Genomic DNA, 17,833 nt, shown 5'->3' on the forward strand with positions numbered 1-17,833 from the left:
CTAAAGGGGGTTAGATTGCCATGTGGAAAACTAAGAAATGTTACACATATATAAAAGACTGTATTTTAATCTTGTCTGTAAACCATTAATCCCCCCAAAAGAATATATATGTCTTAGTGGCAGCTACTGAAACTAATGACCAAGGCATTTAGTTCCCCGGCTGCTAGAAATGAATTTACCTATTCACCCCAAGAACAGAAAAGATAAACTTGAGAAAGGCAGGAAGGGAGATAGTTTATTTGATTGTTCAGAACTGAATGCCATCCCAGTCTGGGTCCACCATGTTGGCACACACTGGCTAGATACAGCAGCCAAGTACTTACTCCCTAACACCAGTTTGAAACTGCTTTGTTTTCCTTGGATTGGATACACAGCTTCACAGTTTTATCACAATTGGCTAAGAGAAGTTGATGGCATGCATGGGTGGGGGTGGCGGGGTGGGGGAGAACTCTTTCTTTTCTGGTTTGGGTCATGTGTGGTTATGAAGATGTGACCCTCCTCAACTAGCTGTGTACGATTCCTAAGCAGATGAGGGTCTGAGATAAACAACTGAATTGTCTTTCTGATGACTGTTTATATATAGTCTGGCCTGAACTCTCCTCTTGAAGGGGTGATAAAAAAGGTAAGATAACACAAATCCTGTCCTGAATATATGTATTACTTACTACTTTGAAAATAAAACGATCTTTTATAAAAAATGAGTAGCATATAAACTACTCATGCCAAATAAATACTTCTCAGTTATAGTCCATGGACGTTTTTGGGAAGCTGATCATGTGTTTCATGCAGTATGTTTATTCAACAGTCATCTATGGAACATCAATGTAGGGATCTATTAGCACTCTACAATTGTAAAATACAATCACCAGATGTAAATATTCAAAGTGTTCTTCAAATGATTATTTAAAAGTAACCATCACATATTTAATTTATACAAGTTACATTTATATGTACGATTGTTATTTATTCATTTAATAATACAAACATGTGTGAAATAGTATTTATCCTAATGGCAATATTACAACCTAGAGAGGTAATCCCCTACACCTGTGGACATCTAATTTTTGACAAGGTGCCCAAACTATTAAATGGGGTAAAGAAGTGTCTCCAACAAATGGTGTTGGGAAAATTGGGTTGAAACACGCAGAAGAATGAAACTGAACATTTCACCATACACAAAGGTAAACTCCAAATATATTGAAGACTTGAGTGTTAGACCAGAAACTACCATACTTAAAGTGGAAATATTGGCAGAGGGGGGTCGGGCGGTAGCGCAGTGGGTTAAGCGCATGTGGCGCAAAGCGCAGGGACAGGCGTAAGGATTCCGGTTCGAGCCCCAGGCTCCCCACCTGCAGGGGAGTCACTTCACAGGCGGTGAAGCAGGTCTGCAGGTGTCTATCTTTCTTTCCCCCTCTCTGTCTTCCCTTCCCCTCTCCATTTCTCTCTGTCCTATCCAACAACGAACAACATCAACAATGGCAATAATAATAATCACAACGAGGCTACAACAACAAGGGCAGCAAAAATGGGGGGAAAATGGCCTCCAGGAGCGGTGGATTCATGGTGCGGGCACTGAGCCCAGCAATAACCCTGGAGGGGGAAAAAATGGCAGAACTCTTTTCCATCTAATTTTGATGCACATCTCTAATGACTCAAGTCAAATTGCAAGGAAATAATAAATAAATAAATAAACAAATAAGTGGGACTACATAATTAAAAAGTTTCTGCACATCAAAGAAACCACCAACCAAAGAGACTACTTACAGAACAGGAGATCATTATATACCATATTTGAGACAAAAAGTTCATAACCAACATATATAAAGAGCTCAAGAACTCAGCAACAATAACAAAACAAAACAAAACAAATGACCCCATTCAAAAGGATACAAAGAGATACCTCTTCATCCCTGTGAGAATGTCATACATCAAAAAGGATAGTAACAAAAAATGCAGGAGTAAAGGAGCTCTCTTGTTTTGCTGGTAGGAATGTAAATAGCTCTAACTCCTCTGGAGAGCAGTCCAGAGAACTCAAAGAAAGCTTGAAATGAATCTACCCTATATCCTGGCAATTCCTGTGCTGACGGTGTATCTGAAGGAATCAAATACACTCATTCAAAATGATCTATGTCTACCTACATTCATAGCAGCACAAACTATAATAGTCAAAACCTAGTGATTGAGAAAGTGGTATTATATGCACAGTGGAATACTACTCAGCTATTAAAAACAATAAATTCACCTTCTTAACCTCATCTTGTATCGAGCTGGAAAGAATCATGTTAAAGGATATAAGTCAGAAACAGAAGTTGAGAAATAAAGAACAGAAAAGGGGAACACAACTTGGACTGAATTTGGTGTATTGCATTAAAGTAAAGGACTCAGAATGGGAAAGAGGACATTCAGGTGACAGAGGACCTAGATTGGCAGTGAAAGTGTTGTGCAGATACTTGAGAAATTTTACCCATGTATCACAACTGTATTTACTGTAAGACATTAATCCCCTTCAATAAAATAAAAAAATAAAACTACACAGAGATGCGACCTCACACCTCAGAGAATGGCTTACATCAACAACAATCAGGAAATGCCAGGTGCTAGTGAGGCTGTGGAGACAGGGACCTTGCTATACTGTTGGGAATGCAAGCTTGTGCAGCCCCTTTGAAAGAGTCCTTAAATGAAAATGGAAATACTTATGATCCAGCAACATCACTCTTAGGCATTTATGTGAAGGACACTGATGTGTTAATTCAGTGTTAATGTTAATAAAATGTGAATATGCACCCCTATGTACATAGTTGCATTACTCACAATAACCAAAGATTGGAAGCAACCTAAATGGCCATATCAGATGACTGGCTAAACAAGTTATGGGATATGTATTCCTTATGCCTGTTCTTGCGCTTTGTGCCGCCTGCACTTAACTGGCTGCACTACGCCCAACTCCCAGGATATGTATTCCATGGATTATTCTGCAATGCAAAAAGGTGATATTAAGTCCTTTGGGACAAAATAGATGGAGATGAAGGTGATTATGCTTAGTGAAATAACTAAAGAGATGAAAGAGAACTACTTGATGGTTTCACTTATATGTGGAATCTAGAGAATTGATACACATATACTTGAAAAACACATAGGCAAACAAAATATCAAAGCAGAAGCAAACAAACTGTTTCTGACTTCTTGGTTATCACTGGGAGGTTGGAGGGTGGGGGCACACAATTTTGATGGTGGGTGTGGTATGGAATTATACTCTATAATCTTACAGTTTTGTAATATATATACATATATATATATATAGAGAGAGAGAGAGAGGTAAAAATAACTTTGTAAACAAGGGACAAAGAATCAATATGATAAAAAGACAAAAGTAAAGGTAGGACAGAAATGGAGACAACACACACACACACACACACACACACACACACACACACACACACACACATATATATATCTATATATATATATCTTGTTGTTGAATATAGTACAATAAATATGGATAACCACATACTTTTGTAAGAAAGTTCATTGAATACTCCGAAGAGTTGAGTAATCTCTGGAATTAGTGTACTTAGAATAGACCATAGAAAACTTAACGGTGGATGGGGTTAGATAGCATAGTGACAATGAAAAGAGACTCTCATGCCTGAGGCTCCAAAGTCCCAGGTTAAATCCCCTGAACCACCAAAAGCCAGCAGTGAGCAGTGCTCTCATTAACATATATATTAATACATATTAATATATATATAATTTAACAGTAATTGGCAGTATGCCAAGTGTTTTGTTAGCTTGATCCTAGACCTCAGATCATTCAATTATATAATCTTTCTCATCTAGTGTTTTTATTGCTATTTTATAAATAAGAAAACTGAAGCTCACAAATGTACAGTAGCTGTTTAATATCACATACCAAGAAAACTTAATATAAAGCAGATTTAAGAAAAAAGACTCTAAATACTTTAATAGGTCTCATAATTAGTGTTTTTTAATTTTTTAATTTTTAATTTTTTATTTAAGAAAGGATTAATTAACAAAACCATAGGGTAGGAGGGGTACAATTCCATACAATTACCACCACCCAATCTCCATCTCCCACCCCCTCCCCTGATAGCTTTCCCATTCTCTATTCCTCTGGGAGCATGGACCCAGGGTCATTGTGGGTTGCAGAAGGTAGAAGGTCTGGCTTCTGTAATTGCTTCCCCGCTGAACACGGGTGTTGACTGGTCGGTCCATACTCCCAGTATGCCTCTCTCTTTCCCTAGTAGGGTGGGTCTCTGGGGAAGCCGAGCTCCAGGACACATTGGTGGGGTCTTCAATCCAGGGAAGCCTGGCAGGCATCGTGATGACATCTGGAACCTGGTGACTGAAAAGAGAGTTAACATACGAAGCCAAACAAATTGTTGAGCAATCATGGACCCAAAGCTTGAAATAGTGGAGAGGAAGTGTTAGGGGGGTACTCACTTCAAACTCTAGTGCACTTCTGCTTTCAGGCATATATTTTGCAGTAGTTTACGGATACTTGTGAACATACGCTCTCTCTCACAGAAACTGGTGTATATCTAGGTTATGGGACTTTGTTAGAAAGTTAGAAAGTGTACCACCTGAGATGAAATTAGAGTATACTATGAAAGGAAAGGTCTCACCCAAGTAATGAAGTTGAAGGGTTGTCATTCCACACGTGAAGTCTCTGGACACAGTCTGAAGTGAAGCATGTTGGCCAAGATCTTGTTTAATATTTTGGCATCTATGTTCATCAGAGATATTGGTCTGTGGTTTTCCTTTTTTGTTCTGTCCCTATCAGCTTTTGGTATCAGGGTTGGTTTCATAGAAGGTGGAAGGGAGTATTTTTGTTTCTTCAATCTTATGGAAAAGCTAAAGAAGTATGGGTACTGTTTCCTGAAAGTTTTGTAGAATTCGTTTGTGAAGCCATCTGGTCCAAGACTTTTCTTGTTGGGGAAGTTTTTAATAACGGTTTCAATTTCTTTGTCTGTGATTGGTGCATGTAGATTTTGTAGTTCTTCTTGGTTCAGTTTTGGAAGTGCATGTGCTTCTAGGAATTGTTCCATTTCTTCCAGATTCTCTAGCTTGGTGGCATATAGTTCTTTATAGAAGTTTCGCAGAATTCTCTGGATTTCTGTGGTGTCAGCTGTGATATCTCCTCCATCGTTTACAATTCTATTAATTTGAGTCTTCTCTCTTTTTTGTTTGGTGAGTCTGGCTAGGGGTTTGTCAATTTTGTTTAATCTTTCAAAGAACCAACATTTGGCTTCATTGATCTTTTGTATGGTTCTTTTATTTTCGATGTTGTTTATTTCTGCTCTAACTTTAGTGATTTCTGTCCTTCTGGATGCTTTAGGGTTCCTTTGTTCCTCTTCCTCTAAGTCATGAGGTGTGCATTAAGTTCGTTCATTTGAGCTTCTTCTTGGTGTTTAATATGTTATTGTATGGCTATAAGTTTCCCTCTCAATACTGCTTTAGCTGTGTCCCAAATATTTTGATAGGTTGTGTCTTCATTTTAATTTGTTTCAAGGAACATTTGAATTTCCTGCTTGAGTGACTCTCTGACCCAGTGGTTCTTAAGGAGTATGTTGTTTAGTTTCCAAATTCTGTGACTTTTAATAATTGTCTGTTTATTGTTAAATGTTAGTTTTACTCCACTGTGGTCTGAGAAGATACTTGGGATGACTTCAATGTTCTTGAATTTATTGATGCTGTCTTTGTGGCCTAACATGTGGTCTATCCTTGAGTATGTGTTATGTGGATTTGAAAAGAAGATGTATTCCAGTTTTTTGGGGTGAAGGACTCTGAAAATGTCCAAGAGGTCTAGTCTGTCAATCTCTTCATTCAATTCTCTTATATCTTTTTTGGTTCTCTGCATTGTTGATCTGTCTAAGTGTGAGAGTGGGATATTGAAGTCTCCCACTATTATTGTATTATTATGGATGATCTACCCATTTTTTTTATTAATGTGTTTCCTTTTTTATGCTCTGTTGTTCCTCAGTTGTTGTGTTTTGAGCACAAGCAACACTGTACTAAATACCTTTATGACAATTGCATTCACCAACCTCGGGAATTATAGTAGCGACTGAAGCAAGTATTGAAGCAGTTTAATAACTATCAGTTAGCCAAACAATTTCTGAAGTCCATGAAAAAATAGTAACCAAATCCCAGTGAAGAAGAAAGAGAAAAGAAAGAAGGGATAGCAAGAATAGACAGTCATGCAAATCTACTATCCACTGTATATTCTAGGGGTAACAAGAGGGGAAACGGAACTAGAGCAGAGATACACACACATAGAGTCCACTCTGAGTCAGATTTCTTCTCCAAAATAATTCACAAATTCAGAAAGGCAAAGAAGAAGGAAGGAAGAAGTGTATGACAAGATAAAAAAAAAAAAGAAAAGAAAAAGAAAAAAGAGACAAGTGAGAGAAAAGGGAAAAGAGAAGAAAAAGAGCTGTAATTAAAGAGCAGTGAAAGAAAAAAAAACCCTCAGGACTAGTCAAGGATGGCTGAAGTAGACAGTTATGCAAATCTACTATCCACTGTATATTCTAGGGGTGGCTAAAGGAGGAAAGGGAAGTTTAGCAGAGACACTCACAGTGAGAGTCCACACTGAGTCAGAATTATCCCCCCAAATAATTCCCAAATGAGTGTCAGTGAATTCAAAAAAGCACACTGTTTGGTGTTGTGGGGGCTGGGGCCTGTGGCTTTGGAAGCTGTAGGATTAAGGAAGAAAGGATGACTAGAATGAGAAAAAGAAGAAAAAAAAGAGAGAGAGAAAAGAAAAAGACAAGAAAAAGAACAGTCATAAAACAGCGGTGAAAGGAAAGATCGTTTTTAATTTATTTATTTTTAATTATTTAATTAGCTATGCGGGGTGAGGTGGGGGGGGTTGGCTACTTAGAAAGAAAAAAAAGGCCAGAGGTTTCAGAAGCATATAGACTTAGAATGAATGATACTCCCTGGTGGGACAGGAATTTGGTAAAGACAGAAGCTCAGCAAGGGAGCCTGCTAGTAGCTGGTCCCCAGGGACTGGTTTTGGGGGTTGGGGAGGGGGAGGAGGTGTGCTTTATAATTAAATGGAAAAAAAATTTCCCCCTTTTTTTCTACTCTATTTCTTAACCCAAATTAAGTTATAGTCACCTCCTTGGTGTCACTGCTAGGACCCCTTATTGACTGGCCTACTAAAGGCAGAAAATCCTACCGTTTCCAGAAGGTGTGGTCAGAGCTCAAGCCACTAGCAGCTTCTCAGTCTGCCGTCTTCTGGGAACTCCGTTTTTTTTTGTTTTTTTTTTTTAAATAATCTAGCCTTGTTGCTCTGTTTTCAATTCCCCCATATCGTGATCACATGGTAATCTGGTAACATTTCATGGGCTGGTCCTTTTGTAGTTGGGTGGGGCTCTGTATGAAGTAGTTTGGTCAATGAGTTGCAAGAAGTGCTTTGGAATGGTGACAACCTTGGACTAAATATTTTCTTATAACTGTAAAACATTTGTGAACTCTATTTTTCCATTTGCATCACAAACAACATCTGTTCAAGGTAGTAACTGCTTCATGTCTGAGTATATATATAACTAGGATAAGAAAAACACCTGGGCAATTAGTGATTATTGAAAATGCAAAGTGAGGGGAAAAACATGGCATCTCAGCATTGCCATAATCCTCAGTAATAAAGACAGAACTAGAACTAAATTCATATCACATAGTGACAGATCCTGGACTTCCATTTGGTTGGTTTTTCCCATTGGTTTCCAGTTCGTCTCCACTCACTGTTTGCATGTGCTCTTTGCTCTTTTCCAATTCTTTCTTTCTTCACTCTACTAGATTCTGGGTTATAATATCCCAACAGTTTAACTTGCTGATGTATTTACAAGTCTAATATGCCTGTACTGTTTCAATATAAAACTGCATATTCTAGTTGCTTCATTGTAATTTTGTTAGGATCAGTTGCACAGCTTTCATCCCTTTTCTAACATATACCATTAACTCCATTGCTATATTGTTTGCAAATGGTAAGCAAAGATGGGTTGGAGGCAAGAGTTTTTTTTTTTTTTTTTCCCTCCAGGGTTATTGCTGGGCTCAGTGCCTGTACCATGAATCCACTGCTCCTGGAGACCACCCCCCCTTTTTTATTGCTCTTGTTGTTGTAGCCTTGCTGTGGTTATGATTGTTATTGTTGTCGTTAGTTGTTGGATAGGACAGAGAGAAGTGGAGAGAGGAGGGGAAGACAGAGAGGGGGAGAGAAAGAAAGACACCTGCAGACCTGCTTCACTGCCTGTGAAGGACTCCCCTGGAGTTGGGGAACTGGGGACTCAATATGGGATCCTTATGCTGGTGCTTGCGTTTTACGCCACGTGCGCTTAACCCGCTGTGCTACCCCCTGAGCCCCAGAGGGAAGAGTTTTTAAGGGTAATAATTACTAGGTTGTTTGAGTCTTCCTAATGGAACCACTTTAAAGACATTAAAATGCTTGCATCTTCATGCACCCAAAGAAAACCATGTCCAGTTCTATATCACAGGGCTATTCCTACAAATTTCTATTGCTCAGGCCAAGTGGTGGCACCCTTGGTTTAGTGTACATGTCACAATGCTTAAAGACCCGGGTTTGAACCCCTGGTCCCCATCTGTAGGGAGAAAGCTTTGTGAGTGGTGAAGCAGGGGTGCAAGTGACTCTGTCTCTATCTTCCTCTTCCTGTTGATTTCTGGCTATCTCTATTCAATAGTAAAGATTTAAAAAAATTATATTGACTAATAGTTCCTTTACATTCAAAATCAAAATGCTGCTCTCTAAGAGCAGTTGCCTTGCTAATGTGGTGAGAGGTTTGTATAATTTAACAACTCTAGGTGGTGTTTGGTATGCATTGTAGTGCAGTATAATTCACAGAAGTCACTTGTGGGTGATTTTTTTTTTTTACTTTTGGTATTAAAAGAATGATAGATGTGGATTGGTGAAGAATGGCAGGAGAGAACTCCAGGGAAAGAGACAAACATTAAACAACACATCAAAAGTGTGACTGTTTAGAGAATTGGAACCTTCAGGCAAACCCAGGAGCATTATTTTCAGACTGAGGAAAAATATATGCTATTCCATCTGAAATATCTGACTGCTTGCAGCATGCTCAAAGGAAGGCCCTTAAAATGTTAATATATTTTTCAGAGGTCAGAAAACAATTAAGGACCTCCTTTGAGAGCAATGATCATAGGGATAAAGGCAATGGAAAGGGATGAATGATCAAATAATTACTTAAATGTTGAAGATTATAATACGTATTATATTGTGAATATTGTGTCTGTATTATAGTAGCTCAATATTCTTATGATTTATTTGCCCCAGGTTATCACTGGCCCTTGTTGCCTGCACTACAAATGCGCTGCTCCTGGCAGCCATTTTTCTATTTTATTTATTTTTTTATTGGATAGAATAGAGAGAAATTGAGAGTGGGGGGGATAGAGAGGAGGAGAGGAAGATAGATACCTGCAGACCTGCTTCACCACTTGTGAAGCAAACCCCCTTCAGGTGGGAAGCTGGGGTCTCGAACTAGGATCCTTGTGTGGGTCCTTCATAACTATGTATGCTTAACCCAGTACAACACTGCCAGACCTCTTGATCTAGGACTTTTTAATTAGAAATATGTTTTTAAAAGAACATTTATATCACTTTTAACTGCTTTAAGATTGTGTGTGTGTGTGTGTGTGGTGGGGAGTGTATTTGAGGTGGGGGACAAGATTTCAGGATTCTCTAAAAGAGCTGGGAATAATAAATTTTGACAGTAAATATCAGATGATTTGACAATGTATGATTTTATCCAGAAATTCAACTTGCATAATCAAGCACTTTTGCTTATTTCATAGGTCAAAAACAATACTTTGTTTTAATGAACATTCTTGATGTGATAGATATTTCTTTATATTTGTTGAAATCATATATTAAAAAGATCAATTCTTTTATGTAATGCTGGTGGCTTTTAAAAATAATTGCATATTGTATTTTAAATTATGTAGCTGAGGTATTATTTTAGTGGGGTGGTGGCCATATAGTGACTACATTTAAAAAATTAAATATGGCATCATCTGTGCATGGTGTATTATATCCAAACAAAGGACTCTCAGAAGGGAGGGAAAGGGAAGAGTGGAAGAGAATTGTGGGGTCCTGGTGTGTAATGAACTTGTACTCATGCCAGTGGCTCCACTTCAAAGCATTAACCCCCTTGATAATAAAAACAAATGGAATATTAAAGAAAAAATAGCAGATACTGACTAAATATCTTCAGATTTGCAGCTCTTTGACTGATATCAAGTGTACCAGAGTGTTGCTGGGACTTGTTTATCTCTTTCTCTGTCTCATGTTTTATAAATAAAATAAATAGGGGCCAGGTGGTGGTGCACCTGGTTGAGCACACATGCTACAATGCTCAAGGATCTAGGTTCGAGCCCCAGGTCCCCACCTGCAAGAGGAAAGCTTTGCAAGTGGTGAAGCAGGGCTGCAGGTGTCTCTCCGTCTCTCTCCCTCTCTATCTCCCCTTCTCCATTTCTGTCGCTAATAAATAAATCAAGATAGTAAAAAATTTTTAAAATGGGGGGTCGGGCGGTGGTGCAGTGGGTTAAGCGTATGTGGTGCAAAGCGCAGGGACAGGCGTAAGGATCCCGGTTCGAGCTCCAGGCTCGCCACCTGCAGGGGAATTACTTCACAGGCGGTGAAGCAGGTCTGCAGGTGTCTATCTTTCTCTCCCCCTCTCTGTCTTCCCCTCCTCTCTCCATTTCTCTCTGTCCTATCCAACAACGAACAACATCAATAATGGCAATAATAATAACCACAAGGAGGCTGCAACAACAAGGGCAACAAAAGGGGGAAAAAATGGCCTCCAGGAGTAGTGGATTCATGGTGCAGGCACTGAGCCCAGCAATAACCCTGGAGGGAAAAAAATTAAAAAATAATAATAAATAAATAATTTTAAAAGGAAGTTGATGCAAGAGAAGATGGAGAAGTAAAACATCTAAAATGACCTTTAAGTGCTGAGTGTTGATGACTTAGTTGAGAACACATGCTACCATGCATAAGGACCAGGGTTCAAACTTCCACTCCCCACCTTCAGGGGCAACAGGAAGGAGCTTCACAAGATGCTGAAGCAGTGCTGCACATGTCTTTCTCTCTCCCTATCTCCCCCTTCCTTCTGATTTTTTCTCTGTCTTATCAAATTAAAACAAATTTTAATAAAGGAAGAAAAAATTAAAAAGCCACCGAGAACAATCATGCTGGTGGAATAACAAACAAAAAACTTTAAATCCCCCAATTGTTTTGAGTTATCATTATGTTGGTCGTGTGTTTATCCCTTAAGGTAGGGTGGGTTTGATAACTTGGGAGAAGGTATTATGTTAACAACTAAATAACTTTACTTAAAAGCATAGTTCAATCAAGAGATGTATCTGACTTCTAAAATTCACAAAATAAATAATTGTAGGGAATTTTCATTTAATACCTCTTAGAGAATAAATTCTGTAAATTATACTACTATTATAGATATGAGAAAGATGCAGCCATGTATTTCTATGGCCAATCATTAAAATGTCTTATTCAAAGTTTTTAAAGTAACTCTAAGGATGATGTTCTGGGGAGTCGGGCTGTAGCGCAGTGGGTTAAGCACAGGTGACGCAAAACACAAGGATCCCGGTTCGAGTCCTGGCTCCCCACCTGCAGGGGAGTCGCTTCACAAGTGGTGAAGCAGGTCTGCAGGTGTCTGTCTTTCTCTCCTCCTCTCTGTCGTCTCCCTCCTCTCTCCATTTCTCTCTGTCCTATCCAACAACAGCGACAAAAATAGTAACTACAATGGCAACAAAAGGAAATAAATAAAATAAATATTAAAAACAAAAGAATGATGTTCTGACATTCAAGCTATCATCAGTTTAACAGAACATAACTAAAGAGTTAAATGTGATCATTGTATTGGCATTAAGCTTATCAGTCACCTGTAAACTACTTATTTTCCAATCTTGAACTTCTGTGTTTTTGTTTCCTTCCTCCACCTGAGTCACTAGTGATCTGAGTCTCAGTGACTCTTATCTAATTCACTAATTTAAAATTAACAAAAATTAAAACATCTCTGATCAGCCACTAATCTTTTCACTGACCAAGAAGGATCAGAACATTAAAATCTAGGAGCACTTAAAGAGGTTCATTTAATTCATTTTCTTTTGACTAACTCTAGAAACATCTTTAAATCTAGTTATTTTACTCACCTTTTCTCTAGGAGAATAATGCTAGATCAAAGTTATCTGCTAAAGAAAACTAAACTATAAGCACCTCATATCTGCACTATTTAAAGATAGCATGGTACCTCCACTTTCCTATACAAATAATAAAACATAAATTAGGAGTTGTTTTTAATAGGGTTTGATGTGAATACTTTAAACTTGTAGGTGTAGGAGAAAGGGCTCTGAGTTAAGAACAAGTGAATTAAGTTAAATATATTTATCTAGTAATTAATATTAATAAATTGGCAGGCTAGCATTTTCACTCACCACTTCAACTTATAAATTAATTATGAGTTGTTTTGTGTGTCTTTTATTATTTAAATTCCATTGTGATTTCAATTGCCAAAGCCGGTATTATAAATGAAAGGAAATGTCCTGATTTATGAGCCTGACATTTCAGCATGTTTAAGAGATAAAAAACCTGAGGTATGTAAGTCACAATTGGAAAGAATGTATTATTTTCAACTAACATCACTCATTTTTTCTATCATTAGTTCTCCTGTATATGAGCTATTAAATGCACAAATTGATTTGCTATTGATTATTGACTCAACAAATATCTCAAAGGAATTATCTGAAAATGAAGTTGAAAACGTAATTTAAAAATACTTCTTGGGTAGTGTTATTCAAATAGGAACTGTGCCAAATTTTATAGGGGTTAGTTTACAGGGAAACATGCAAGAGTGATTTAAATCTTTTCCTATACTAAGCACTAGAAAGCTGTGTTTGATTAACACATTGAAGTAGTTACTAGAATGAAGATGATTGCAGGTTTATTAATCCTGTGGGTTAAACAAATTGTCTGTCTAAAATGGCAGCACACTTTAGCTGGGATCTCATCTGCTTTGCCATGAGCATTGCCCAAATTAGATTTTGAATGTAACTACCCTGGGTAAACTTCCTGCTGTGGTGTCTTTCTCTCTCTTTTTCTTTATTTTTCTATCTGCAAAAAATATACCAGAGTGATGACACCTGTTTTTAGGACTTTCTTTCCATCTTTCTTTCCTTCTTTCTTCTTTTCTCTCTACTTTATTCGACAGGATAGAGAGAAGTTGAGAGGGAAGGAGGAGATAGAGTGGGAGAGAGAGAGAGATATGTGACTGCAGACCTGCTTCACTGCTCCTGAAGTGCCCCCCCCCCCCCGCAGGTGGGGAGTGAAGGATGGAACTAACTCCTTGCTCACAGTGATATGTGTGCTTAACCTGTGTGTCACCACCCAGCCCTTAGATATTTCTTTTTTTTTTTTTTAGTATTTATTTGTATTTATTTATTCCCTTTTGTTGCCCTTGTTGTTTTATTGTTGTAGTTATTATTGTTGTTGTCGTTGTTGGATAGGACAGAGAGAAATGGAGAGAGGAGGGGAAGACAGAGAGGAGGAGAGAAAGATAGACACCTGCAGACCTGCTTCACCGCCTGTGAAGCGATTCCCCTGCAGGTGGGGAGCCGGGGTTTGAACCGGGATCCTTATACCGGTCCTTGTGCTTTGCGCCACCTGCGCTTAACCCACTGCGCTACAGCCCGACTCCCTAGATATTTCTTATATCTATTTCCCAAAAAAATTTTAGAATGAAATTTTAAGCAAATAACAAATTTGAGTTTTGTAGTGAATATCACTGTAACAAAGGCATAGATACATTTATTGCTATGCTGTTTTACTTATATGATTCATATGTAAAGGTATACTGCGTGTTACTAGGTGTTACTATATTGCAGATGTTGCACTGTTTAAATAAAAGGTTTGGGAACCAAGTTTAGTGCACATAGTCTAACTTCAAGGACCCACTCAAGTTTCCCCGTTGGAGCCCCCGGCTCCTCACCTGCAGAGGAGTGGCTTCACGAATGGTGAAACAAGTCTGCAGGTGTCTATATTTCTGTCCACCCCCCCATCTCCTCTTCTCTCAATTTCTCTCTGTCCTATCAAATAAAATGGGGGAAAAATGGCTGCCAGGAATAGTGAGTGGATTCCTAGTGCCCACGTTGAGCTCCAGCAATAACCCTGGTAGCAAAATAATAATAATAAATTAATTAATTAATTAATTAATAAAATAATAAAAATGAAATGAATTGAAGGTTTGTGGCAACCTAGAATCAAGCAAATATAGTTTTTCTATTTTTTCCAACAATAAGGGTTCACATGATGTTTTGTCACCTTTTGCAATCCTAATAATATTTCAACCTTCTTAGTATTTGATTTTTAGTTCTATTAAATTTTCTTCATTTTCTTTGTGGGTTCATGACTTATACTACAGTTCCAGACACATGGTACATATTCAACTCCCCACTATAGATGTCTGCAAAACATTCTCACTGCCAACTTAGCTTCTCTTCTCAACACCTTCTTACTTCCCCTTCTCTAACCCTTTTACTTAGGTGCAACATACCACACCCAGTCCAAGTTCACCTTCCTGTCCTTGTTTCTTAAATTATACCTATCAGTGAGATCAGTGGGTATTTGTTCTGCTCTTTTTCATGTATCTATTTAACATAATTCCCTTGTAACTGTTAGGTGATCAGGGATCTTTACTGGGCTTTTAAAAAATATTTTTATTTATGTATTATTGGATAGAGACAGAAGTTGAGAGGGAAGGGGAGATAGAGACAGTGAGATTCTTGCAGAGCGATCTTTATTGTTGCCTCTGTATGTGTTTGGGGTAACACAAATCATGCCTCAATAAGGCAGCACACATAGTAAATGGTGTTAGGACTGGTCTAGCCACTGGCAACAGTATTCCCTCTTTCATTTCCTTCCTGAACTTCCTCCTCCTTCCTCTCCCCTAGATACAAGATTGAAATAAAGACAACTAATTGGTCTACAATGACCCTAAATATTCAAGTGAAGGGGATAAACATATATCTCTCATTTGAAATTGAAAGGAGAAATTTACTGTAGAAAGCATGCTGAAATCTAAGCCAAGCAGTGAGTTTGGACCTCTTGTGCCAAATAGAGGGCTCCATTGTGCAAAGGATAAGTTAGTGAATTACAATTCATAATGTTACTCCAATGACAGATGCCTGAGAAGAAAGAGAAGCAGTCTTGTTCCTGATACTGGCTGATATTTTAGTGTCTGGATATAAGATCAAACAAGCCATCATTTCCCCTTAAGCTAAATCCTAATCTTAAGGCAACTCAGTTCTATTCTATGAAGACTGAAAGGAAGAAATTGCAGAAAATTAAAAAGAGGTAGCAGAGGCTTGTTTATAGCTTTAAACTGAGAAACTATCTCTGTAGTATTAGGATGCAAAGTGAAGCTGTAATTGATAATGTAGAAACTAAGAAAGTTATCCAGAAGACCTAGTTAGCATCATTGATACATGAAATAACAGATTTTTCTTTTTTTGTATTAATGTAATAATGATCAACAGGATTGTAGGATGTGAGGGGTACAATTCCACAAAATTCCCACACCAGAGTCCTAGAGTTCTGCATCCCACCCTCTCCACTGTAAGTTTTCCTATTCTTTATCTCTCTAGTATGGACCCCAGATCATTATGAGGTATAGAAGTTGGAAGGTTTGGCTTCTGTAATTGCTACTCCGCTGGACATGAGTATTGGCAGGTCGATCTATATTCCCAGTCTGTTTCTGTCTTTCTCTAGTGGGGTAGGGCTCTGGAGAGGTAGGGTTCCCAGGTACATTGGTGAGGTCATCTGTCCAGGGAAGTCAGGTTGGCATCATGGTAGCATCTGCATCTTGATGGATGAACAGATTTTTTAAATGAAAGCAAAACAGTTTTATATTGTAATAGTATGCCACTGAGGACTCATAGCTAGATCAAAGTCAGCACCTAGCTTCAGGGTAACTGTCTTACTTAGAACTAATGTAACCAGGGCCTTTTGTAAGAAAAAAAAAAAAAGGAAAAAAGGAAAAAAAAAAGCACCATTCACTATTTACTATTCCAAAATACCAAGACCATAAGAATAATACAAAGTCTACCTAGTCACTTTATGATATGATTTGTATAATATTCTAATCTATATTAGGACATAGTGCTTAGGATTTTTTTTCCCTTTGAAAATATCACTGCTCAATACCTCATCACCCACCCTGAACTGTGACAGAGATGTACAAGGATAAATGTTGTTTTCATGCCTGTTAATACAACATCCCTTCTGCAGTCCATGGATCAAAAAGTCATTTCATCTTTCAAGTATAATCTCATAATAGCTGTCATAGTAAATTTTCTGGTGGGTCTGGGCAAAAATCACTTGAAACCTTATGGAGATTATTTAGCATTCTGAATAACATTAGACATTAATGATTCAAGGAAACAAGTTAAAATGATAACATTAAATAGGAGTTCTGGGATGGGGGCGATAGCATATTGGTTATGCAGAGACGGTCATGCCTAAGGCTCCAAAGTCCCAAGCCAGAGCTGAGCAGTGTTCTGGGTGGGGTGGGGTTGGGGGAAGTCCTGAAGAAGCTGATTCCCTACCAGCTGGCATGGATGGCTTTGAGAGGTTTAAACATTCGTAATATTTTGCAGATTCAGGGTAAATAGGAAGAGAACTAGAATTAGAGTGATCCTTGAAGATATGTATTGCTGAAATCTCATGATAAAACTTGAATGAATGAGGAGCTGCCTTCGTTGCTTCTGTGATAGTGGTGTTCTGATAGATTTTGCCCAAGTAGTGTTATATCTCTCTAAAATTTTATATGACTATGCTACTATATGTTCAGAGTTTTATGATTCTTTAACTCATAATTTATTTTTTGTTTGTCATTTGTTTCTCGGTAGTCTACTGTTCTCTTTCTTTATTGCTTGCTTTATTTATATTTTTATTTTATAATATTCTTTTTACCAGGGCACTGCTTATCTCTGGCTTACAGTGGTGCTTGGGATTGAAAATGGCACTTTGATGCTACAGGCACGAAAGATTTTTGCATAACGATTATGCTATCTCTCCAATCCAGAAAGTTCATTTTTACTATTAGTAGCCCTTAAACATAGAAATAAACAGCATCACATTCTTTTGTTTTTAAATTGTTTTCTATTGATAGAAGACTAATTAGATCTTGTATGGAAAGGAGCCACTTTATGGTTAGAAATTTTCATTTCTTTTGGGTCAACAAACAAAGCATAGTATTCTAATGTAGGTGTTTTTTTAAAAAATAGATAAAAACAGAACTGGCAAAATATGTCTCCTAGATAATGTCCCTGCTTTATCATGAGCATGAACCAAGTTCAAACATGGCCCCTATAATACTGTGAGATGCTTGAGTGCCACAGTGTATTTCCCTCTCTGTCTCTCTGTTTCTGTTTAGAAAAGATTGGCTCAAGTGGTGAAACTCCAGCAGTGACATAAGGAAAAAAAAAAAAAAAACAGGAGAGAAGAAATGAAAAGAGAAATTGTATTGCAGTTTATGAGCCAATAAAGTTAATCAGTCACACCCAATTTAAGCTCTAAAATAGTAGTATATCCCTCTTATCTCTGTAGCATACTTCTCTGAAAAGATTAATGATATGCAAGACAAAAATGACAGAAATAATGTTGAAAAGAAGCAATTACATCTCTAATTATGATAAGTAAGAGTGAAAGCATATATAACCATTGTAATGAGATTTTAAAATTTTTCTCACATTACAT

At 37.8% G+C, this 17,833-nt stretch overlaps 1 protein-coding gene across 1 annotated transcript in view; it reads left to right on the forward strand.

Annotated features, from left to right (window-relative positions):
• The window catches only part of FSTL5 (follistatin like 5), a 736,076-nt gene that overhangs the window by 76,383 nt on the left and 641,860 nt on the right, over window positions 1-17,833 (forward strand). The window lies entirely within an intron of this gene.

Source organism: Erinaceus europaeus, chromosome 19, assembly GCF_950295315.1.
Source record: "Erinaceus europaeus chromosome 19, mEriEur2.1, whole genome shotgun sequence".
NCBI classification, from domain to species: Eukaryota; Metazoa; Chordata; class Mammalia; order Eulipotyphla; family Erinaceidae; genus Erinaceus; species Erinaceus europaeus.